This window comes from Zootoca vivipara, chromosome 8 (assembly GCF_963506605.1).
Source record: "Zootoca vivipara chromosome 8, rZooViv1.1, whole genome shotgun sequence".
Taxonomy (NCBI): domain Eukaryota; kingdom Metazoa; phylum Chordata; class Lepidosauria; order Squamata; family Lacertidae; genus Zootoca; species Zootoca vivipara.
Window position 1 is genome coordinate 62850006 of NC_083283.1, and position 9350 is coordinate 62859355.

Here is a 9350-nt window from a genome sequence, read left to right on the forward strand (position 1 = left end):
TTTTCTTCTTAGCTTATGCCAGAGATGAGGAACCTATGGCTCTCCAGTTGTTCAACTACAGATCACATAATCCCTCACCATTAGCCATGCTGGTAGGGGCTGATGGGAGATGGAGGCCAGAAAAACTGGAAAGCCACAGATTTTCCAACTCCAAAAGGAGAAGATGACATTTTGTGTCTGCATGAAGCTACATGAAGCTATTTACATAGATGCACATTCATATCGAGGTACATTAACCATCTTGAGAGTGTTTTTTTTAAAAAAAAACTCCTAGAGAGACTCCGAAACCTGAAGAACTCAGCTGGAGGGGTGTGCAGACTTAACAAAAGGTTTTACAAGGCACCCCCAACAACTCCACAAAAGGGAAACAAAATAGAAGCATGTATTTAGAACAGACCCTAGAAAAAGTGGACATTTGAAGCATGATGTACCAAAACAAGCACATATATTGTAACCTTTTATTAATCTGTCTCCTGCCTTCAAAAGGGATTGATATGTATGTATTTGCAAAATGAAACAGCCAGGAATCTCTAAAGATACACAGATAAGAACTACGGTACTCGCCACTGTGCCTTCTCTCTGCAGTACTTCTCATTATGTAGGGCTTAGGCCTTTAGCCTCAGCTGTCACTGAATGGCCTACTTTTTTACCTATAAAAATGTAAGATGTTCGTTCCCGAATTGTAATTCCCAACACACGTAGACTTGTCGTAGCAGAGAGCCAGGAATGACTGCAGTTCAATGGGATGCCTACATACAGTGGACAATACATGCTGAATATTAAATGTGTGATATAACCCTCGCTATTTTCTTTACCTAGAAAAGGGGGAGGGGTGTCATCTTTAAAATGGCAAATAAGACTAGGTCCTTGTGAAGAAGATTCAGACCACTACATCAAAACACTCTCTTTATTCCATCCCTTAGTTGCTGCCTTACCATGTCCAAGGACAAATAGGGAAAGCTTCTTCCTGAAATAATGTAGGTAATGGATGGGCTGCCAGTCCTTCCTGCTGTGGCAATTTTGAGAGGATGATGTGTTATACAGCACCTTATTTGCTGTTGTGATGAGCTTTAGACATCTCCCATTATTTATTGCGCAAGACGGAGGAAATAGTAGAGGTCACCCAAATCAGATGAAGGGGCAAATGGGAGAAGAGAGGGGCGAAGAATACCATGTTTTTTCAGTAACGGGCTAAAAAGCGTGGGGAAAGAAATGGTAATAGATTAAAATCATAACGTTGCACCAGTATCTCTTAAAAGTTCTTTTTAAGATGAGAAGAATCTTTAATTCTCTTTCCTGCAGTAGATACCCTGCCCACCTGCCAGGGTGTGCTCTATAATTTTGAACAGGAACTGGTGAAACGGAAGTTTGACCCCAATCAATGTAGCTTTTTAAAATAAAGAGTAGGGAAATAGACCAGGCATCCCCAAACTATGGCCCTCCAGATGTTTTGGCCTACAACTCCCATGATCCCTAGCTAACAGGACCAGTAGTCGGGGAAGATGGGAATTGTAGTCCAAAACATCTGGAGGGCCGAAGTTTGGGGATGCCTGAAATAGACTGTTTGCTGGTGGGGTGGGGGAGACAGGAGAAGCTTCCTTTTTGTTTTTATATTGAGTAGATGGTATGAAGTCCATTGTTCTCTGACGGTTTACTTAGCTGTATCCAGGTCCAGCTCGGCAACATAGTCTGGGCCAGGCATCCCCAAACTTCGGCCCTCCAGTTGTTTTGGACTACAATTCCCATCATCCCTGACCACTGGTCCTGTTAGCTAGGGATCATGGGAGTTGTAGGCCAAAACATCTGGAGGGCCGCAGTTTGGGGATGCCTGGTCTGGGCTGATGTCTTACAAGTGTGAGTGGTCCACTGTAAATTTATTGTTCATTGTAAATATATTATCACATATCTTTCCTAATGATGCTTTTTACTGAAACCATCTCAAATAGCAGCCAACCAGAGTGTGTACAGTTAAGAAGTCTTTAAAAAACCCCAAGTGATGTACACACATACAGAGAAACAGCCCAGTTAATGTTCCTGTAGATGGAATTTAACTCCTGGAATAAATATATATACAAGTAAAGCTCAAATTGCTATTTGCCACTGGGTTCTTCTACACTCCCCCCCCCCCATCACAAGTCACTAATACCTTGTGAATTGTTCAACTGTGAATCAGTTTTGGGTCATAACTGCCAAGTTCCTGCCTGAAAAATAAGGGATCGGACCGGAAGTAGCGCTGCCGCCATTTTGAAACTGGGCGGAGCATGCTCAGAAGTGACTTTTGATGCTGCTCTGCCCAGTTCCAAAATGGCCGCCGCACCAGAAGTCGCGCTGCAGCCATTTTGGAACTGGGCAGAGCAGCATCAAAAGTCACTTCTGAACATGCTCCGCCAAGTTCCAAAATGGCCGCTGTGCCAGAATAAACCGGGGGAAAACAAAAAAAAAATCTGTTTTTTCGGCTGGGAACAGCTGGAAAAACGGGGGTTTCCCGGGGAATACGGGAGACTTGGCAGCTATGTTTTGGGTCTGCAGCAATTGAAGTAAGAAAGCCTCCTGCAGTGGGCTAAACTACTTGTTACACTGATTACTAGACCCTTTGGCCATTCCATGGTGGGTTAGATTCCTTGTGGTTCTGTGGCAAGGGTAGCCAATGTGTATTCCAGATATTGTGGACTAGAGGTATGTATCATCAGCTCCAGCCAGCATGGCCACCAATCTTGGATGATGGCAGATACGGTCCATAGTTTTAGGAGAGTATCACATTGGCTACCCCTGTTCTGTGGAACTGAGCCCACACTATGCAAAGGAGCAGGTGCTGAGCATTGAATTCAGCCCCCTCATTGTTTTTATGATGTTTGAAATAAAAGAAAAATATCACACTCATCTGTGAGGGGAGACAGTTTTCCAAATGTTAGAAATCCAGTTTCTATACAGTAGATATCTTGATTTTTCCTGTGTTGATTCTTGGCTATGGTGCTAATGGTACTGGGGGGTGGGGTATTCTACTGCTTTATCCAAAGAGAAATCTTTTATTTTTTGTTAAGCCAAAAGATAACACTTAGCATTTGGCAGTTCATGCCATTAAGAGACAATTTATTGGCAGGGGGGGGGGAACAGTACCTTCTCCCTGTCAGCAGTTTGACTATACATGCCATGAAGTTTAAACAGATCAGAACTGATGAGAAATGTTATGTTCCTCTTGCTTTAAGTGGAGGCTTTCATGCACGAAAGATGAATGAATATGAATATTCACAGTTGGAGACACAAACACCATTTTTCATTTCTACTAATAACTTTGGATCCACAATGAGGCTGGGTATCAAGAAATCCAAAGGAGGCCTCCATGGTGGGGAACACATGGAAGAGGAGTCGTATTGCAACTGAAAACACAGCAAGGTACTCTTAGCATGTGACAAATTTGTGATGGCCTGGTGGAGTCACTGGCCCAATGGAAAGATATCAAAAGAACACCACAAATCTAAGGAGGCTCAAAGTTTTGAGTGTTGAAGCAGAAACTGCGGTCAGACTTGCCAATGATTTGTGTTTTCTCAAAAAATATATATAGCACATCCTACTGTTTCTTAATAATAAATAATAATAATAATGCGCCCCCCCCTCGCTGCTTTGAAGATGGATATGTAGGGGGGTACCCCACCCCGTTCCCTGGCCCCTCAACGCTCACCTTTCACATCTCCCGCCTACCCTCCTCTGGGCGGCTTCCAACAAACATTAAAATACAGTGGTACCTCGGTTTGTGAATACAATTGGTTCTGGAAGTCTGTTCATAAACTGAAGTGAACTTTCCCATTGAAAGTAATGGAAAGTGGATTAATCCGTTCCAGACGGGTCCGTGGAGTACTCAACCTGAAGCGTACTTAACCAGAAGCATGGGTGTAATTGGTTCTGGAAGTCTGTTCATAAACTGAAGCGTTCATAAACTGAAGCGAACTTTCACATTGAAAGTAATGGAAAGTGAATTAATCCGTTCCACATGGGTCCGCGGCGTTCGTAAACCGAAAATTCGTAAACCGAGGTGTTCATAAACCGAGGTTCCACTGTACATCAAATATCACAGATTAAAAACTTCCCTAAACAAGGCTGCCTTTAGGTATTTTCTAAATGTCAGGTAGTTGTTTATCTCTCTGACCTCTGATGGGAGGGTGTTCCACAGGGCAGGTGCCACTACCGAGAAGGCCCTCTGCCTGGTTCCCTGTAGCTTTGCTTCTCGCAGTGAGGGAACCGCCAGAAGGCCCTTGGCACTGGACCTCAGTGTCCGGGCAGAACGGTGGGGGTGGAGACGCTCTTTCAGGTATACTGGACCGAGGCCGTTTAGGGCTTTAAAGGTCAGCACCAACACTTTGAATTGTGCTCAGAAACATATTAATATACGGATTAGTACCAAAACAGGCTTTTAAGTGGTTTACATGATGCAAGCATGAAATTATAGTCACCACTAATTAAAACACATACCATATTTTTTGCTCCATAAGAGCAAAAAGAGCAAAAGGAGCACCCTTTTCCTCCTAAAAAAGAAGGGGAAATGTCTGTGTGTCTTATGGAGCGAAGGCATGGCTGCTCTTTCCTTCCCTGCAGCCGCCAACAGCTAAGAGGCAGGGGAGGGACGAGCAGCCCGAAAGTGGGCTGCTCCTCCCTCCGCCACAGCCGCTGACAACCTCTCCCAACCTCTCCCAATAGTTTAGTGCAACATTTGATTCAGAATATTATTTTTTTCTTCTTTTCCTCCTCTAAAAACTAAGTCCGTCAGGTGCGTCTTATGGAGTGAAAAATACAGTAATAAAACAGCCCTGTATGGTGTGTGTGTGTGTGTGTGTGTGTGTGTGTGCATAGCAATTAAGAGAGTCAGATCAAGAGTCAACGGAATGTAAACAGGAGCATCTTCAAAACCCAGTGGGATGCCAATGCATGTAAGACCTCTGTTGCTTCCTCAGGGAGTGTATCCCATAACACTGGTGCCAGCAGTGAAAAGGACTGCCTCCGTGTCACCACAAATTGTTGTTGTTCAGTCGTTTAGTCGTGTCTGACTCCTCATGACCCCATGGACCAGAGCACGCCAGGTATTTTGATAGTGCCCTTTCTGAAGAAGAAGAAGAAGAAGAAGAAGAAGAAGAAGAAGAAGAAGAAGAAGAAGAGTTTGGATTTGATATCCCACTTCATCACTACCTGAATACCCACAAGTATTGACCACAAGTATTGACCATCAATTGCATTGAGAGACTGTGCTAAAGTTTGTCCATTGATGTGTTGTGTTCCGCCTAGAAGACTTTTTTGCTAGTCTCCAGGGCCCATCATCCTTTACAGTTAACCATGCTGGCTGAGGCTGATGGAAGTGGAGTTTGGCAGGATTTGGAATGCCTCAGATCCCTCACCTCTAGTGGTCTGTAAGGACAAGGGGTTCTTACAGAGCATTAGCTCCAGATGCCTTTTGCCCACCAAATGCCCACTGAAACGCCGGTGCAGTTCTTGCACTAAAGACAGCCGATTATTTTGGTGTTGGAAAATAGAACTGTGCAGTTGAACAAGCTGACTAAATAAAAGCTGTTTATGTAACTTTACTGAGTTTGTGAACTGCATTTCAGTCACGAAAGTTGTGGTGGTTGCAGAAACTGGACATTTTTTAAGGACGTGATTCTAAAACACTGGGTCTCCTTATTCTGATAAGCCAGGAGTGAGGAACCTATGGCGTTTCAGACATTATTGGACCCCCAACTCCCCTCAGCCCCAGCCAGCAAGTCCAATGGAAAGGGATGATGAAAGCTGTGGTCCAAGAACATTCAGAATGGGCACTATCAAAAAGAATAAGGTGGTTTTCAGTAGCTTCAAATACTGCCCATCTGTTTAGTTCGTGGAGTTTCTGTTGGGACTAGAAACACACTTCTGTCAGAATAGCAGGTGTGATATTTTCCTATTGACTACACCAGGGCCAGCATCTTAGACTTGAGTGTTAGCAGAAATATTACTTCAAGTTTAAACATACCATGCACAACAAGGGCCCAATCCACCTGTTATGTCCTTCTGCACAAACCCCACTGAAATGAATGGGACTTTCTCAGAATAACTTCCTGTCCTTGAAGATTTACCAAGAGGTTTGGAAGCAGCATATGTTCTTTTTCATGTTTGCGGAGAGAAAAAAAACCCCTTCCTTTCTCTCTTTCAGGTCAGTTGCCTCGTCAGGCGTGCACAATACAAGCCCACAGACAAAAAGGGCTGAAGGCGAGGCGGGAGGGGGAGGGGGAGAGAGAGAGAGAGAGAGAGAGAGAGAGAGAGAGAGAGAAGAGAGAGAATGAGTTCCTCCATGCACTTCATTCATGTCAGAACTCAACAACTTTAACAGCGCAAATATTCTGCAGTCAGTCATGAAAAGAAATTTTTAATAATAAATATCTAACAATTAATGGGCTGGTAGCTGCAGTTGTCTTGAGGGCATAATATCTAATTTCCTTGCAATGTCTCATATCCTTACTTTTCACGCTGCAACAGTCTATCATTAAAACCGAATGCAGGTTTCTATCACTTTTATTTATTTTTCAAATCAACTTATAAATCAGTGCCAGGCCTTGTTACAGATGAGTTCCAATAAATTATCGGCGGTGGACAAATTCTGAATGTTAAACACTCTGTTCTCTCTCTTTCTCTCTCTCTCTCTCTCTCTCCTCCCTCCCCCCTCCCCCCTCTTTTTTCTTTCTCTTCCTCTCCTGCTTCGCTGTAGCCCTCTGGGCTTGGAATCATAGCACAAGCTGGATTTCCCTCTCTAGCAGCCAAGAACCTTGCGACTTAATTACATGCCATTTAAATAATGTAAAAGGGCATTTGTATTTCTGTAAAAATAAATACATACAGTAACAATTTGAAAGTCCAGGAACAAGATTTACCTTTTTTTGAACTTAGCTGCAGGTAGTCTTTTTTTTTTCTTCTCCCTTCATCCTGCTGTTCTTCTTGCTGTTGTCATAGACTCCTAGCTTCCTGCTGACAGGGGGAAGGTGGGGAATCTTGTATATTTACCTCAGCAGCTTCTCCCAGGGCAAAAGAGGAGGGGGTGACTGAAGTCTCCCTTCTTTTCTCATACACTTCACACATCTTGGGTTTGTTCTCGCAATTATTTACTGTGGATTACTGGCACACAACGGATGCTTCGTGTTGCTTTGTTCTCGCATCTCATAGCTTCTATGCTTGGCTGTAATACATACATAGCTGCCAAGTTATCCCTTTTTTTAAGGGATTTTCCCTTATGCTGAATAGGCTTCCTCGCGAGAAAAGGGAAAACTTGGCAGCTATGAATACATACATCCTGCTCCCCTCAGGTGTGACTTTTCTATGGAATCAGAATTCAAAATTATGACAGATTATAATCGAGAATAGGGATGGGGCAAAAAAAGAAAGAAAAAGAATTTGATTCAGTTCTCCTTTAAAGGCAAATTTATCAAATTAGCATCTTCCAAAAACAATGAGAATTGAAACACAGGCATCCTTCAAAATTCGTAGTTATCTGAATTTTGCCATGCAGTTTTCCAGCCAGTGTTTTCAACGATACATGGGCTAGGCAAAAGTGGGCATAAGAAATGAAAATGTTAGTGAAGATAACATACCAAAATGAATTATATTAAAAGAAATTTCCTGAAGAAATGTGTATGTTAGTCAAAGCTGCATACAAAAATGTGTTTATCAGGAAAAACAACTACACTAAAATGCTGAATGATTTCCATGAGGATTTTTCTAAATAATTTTTCTTGATAATAACAATAATAATTGCTACAGAAAGGTGGGGAACTGAATTTAAGACTGGAAAGATGAGAAACTGAAAAAACCTGAAAATTGACAGATCCTTTCATTCCCAGTTCAAAAGTATTTGCCATAGTTGTAACCTGTCTTTCCTCAAAGCAGCTCAGACCCTGATACATGGAGTTATGCTATTTTTTATTCGCATTACATCTGCAGGATAAGTTAAGCTTCCTTGTAGTGATTTGCCCCACACCTCCCAGTAGCTCCATTACTGAATGGAGCTTTAAACTGGGTATTCCACATCCATGCTGGTGCCTCCCAAAATTTTCACACTCTTGTTCTTCTAATTGGGCAGGCAGGGGAGTGTTTGGTAAATGTCCAGTGCTCTCTCATTTCTTTATTATATTTCTACCTCACCTTTCTATTAATAAAGCTCTAGATGGCTAACAACAATAAAATCCTCAGCAGCAAGCCAATCCAGTGAAATAATAAGGCATTGTCACAATCAACCTGTTTAAAATGAGGTATCACTTGATTAATATGCTTTACTGCAAATGCCAGCCAGTAAAAATACAGATTAAAACACAGAGCGGTAGAGAAAAACTGAGTTTTTTTGCCTCCTAGTGGAAATCCAGCAGTGAAACAAGCCTCCCTTAGTAGGAAGTGCAAAAATCTGGGACTTTCTGGAGTTCCTGCTGAACACAAACAGGCACAACCAGGAGGAAGGCTGCTCTGTAGGATTTTAAGGGCAGAAAGTTCTCGATTATTTCTTGATAACCACACTGGGTGGCCTCCAACACATATAAAAACACAATATAACATTAAACGTTTAAAACTTCCCTGCCTTCAGATGTCTTCTAAAATAATAATGATTTATAAATAGCTAGCTTTCATTTGAATGAGTGGAGCTCCTCCTCCTCCTCTTAACAACACAAGCTGAGCCCTGCTGGATGAGGCCAAAGGCCCATCTAGGCCAACGTCCTGTTCGTTCATTGGCCAACTGGATGCCTACGGCAAGCCCTCAAGCAGGACCTGATGCAGAACTGGTGTGGGTGGTGGGGCAGAGCTGCCCTCCCAACACAGCATTGCTGCAGCTTCCCCGGATGAGGTTGGGCTGTGGTGGCAATGAAGTTGGGGAGACGCAGGTGCACCAGAGGGGCCACCACCAATCGGGCAGTCCCAGCAGTGCACCTACACATTGACCCCACCACCCTGCTCCCCACCCCTTCTAAGTTAGCAGCAATGGTGCTGGGAGAGCAGCTCTGCCTCACCCCATGGGCCGCCACTGGAAATGCCCAAGCAGGAGATCATTAGCCTCTCTCTCTTTTTCTCTTTAAGGCCAACCGTGCATGTTTACTCCCATGTCAGCATTTATGTACGGTGGTACCTCTGGTTATGAACTTGCTTCGTTCCGAAGGTCCATTCTTAACCTGTTCTTAACCTGAGGTACCACTTTAGTTAATGGGGCCTCCTGCTGCAGCCACACGATTTCTGTTCTCATCCCGAGGTAAAGTTCTTAACCTGAGGTACTACTTCTGGGTTAGCGGAGACTGTAACCCGAGGTGTCTGTAACCCAAGGTACCACTGTACTTATCCTTTGCCCCTTGACCACCCTG